This window comes from Meleagris gallopavo, chromosome 14 (genome assembly GCF_000146605.3).
Source record: "Meleagris gallopavo isolate NT-WF06-2002-E0010 breed Aviagen turkey brand Nicholas breeding stock chromosome 14, Turkey_5.1, whole genome shotgun sequence".
NCBI classification, from domain to species: domain Eukaryota; kingdom Metazoa; phylum Chordata; class Aves; order Galliformes; family Phasianidae; genus Meleagris; species Meleagris gallopavo.
In genome coordinates, this window is record NC_015024.2 from 5,682,898 (window position 1) to 5,683,259 (window position 362).

The window sequence follows — 362 nt, forward strand, 5'->3', positions numbered from 1 at the left end:
ACCGAGCGGCGGCCGCCCTCCGCCCGCAGAGGGCGAGAAACGGTGCCTTTCGTCAACCGCGCGCCCCGTCCGTGCACCTGGAGCGCCTTTCCCACTCCGTCCGTCGGTTCCGCTGATGACAGCGATAGGGACAGCCCCGGCGGCGCGGCAGAGGCGGGGAGCGCCGCGTGTCCGCGGGATGCCCCGGCCCCACGGGACGCGCACGGGGCGGCCGAGAGGAATATCGCCGCTCCTCGTTGCGGGAATTTGCGCGGATGTGGTGGCTATTTTATTATCCACTTAAAATATTTCTAAACAGGGGAGGTTACCTAAAATGAATAACAGGGGTGTGGTGCTGGAATTGTTCTGCTGATAGCGTTTTT

At 63.0% G+C, this 362-nt stretch overlaps 1 protein-coding gene across 1 annotated transcript in view; it reads right to left on the minus strand.

Moving 5' to 3' along the window:
• The window catches only part of WNT7A (Wnt family member 7A), a 32,701-nt gene that overhangs the window by 31,821 nt on the left and 518 nt on the right, over positions 1 to 362 (minus strand). The gene's annotated exons all lie outside the window — the stretch shown is intronic.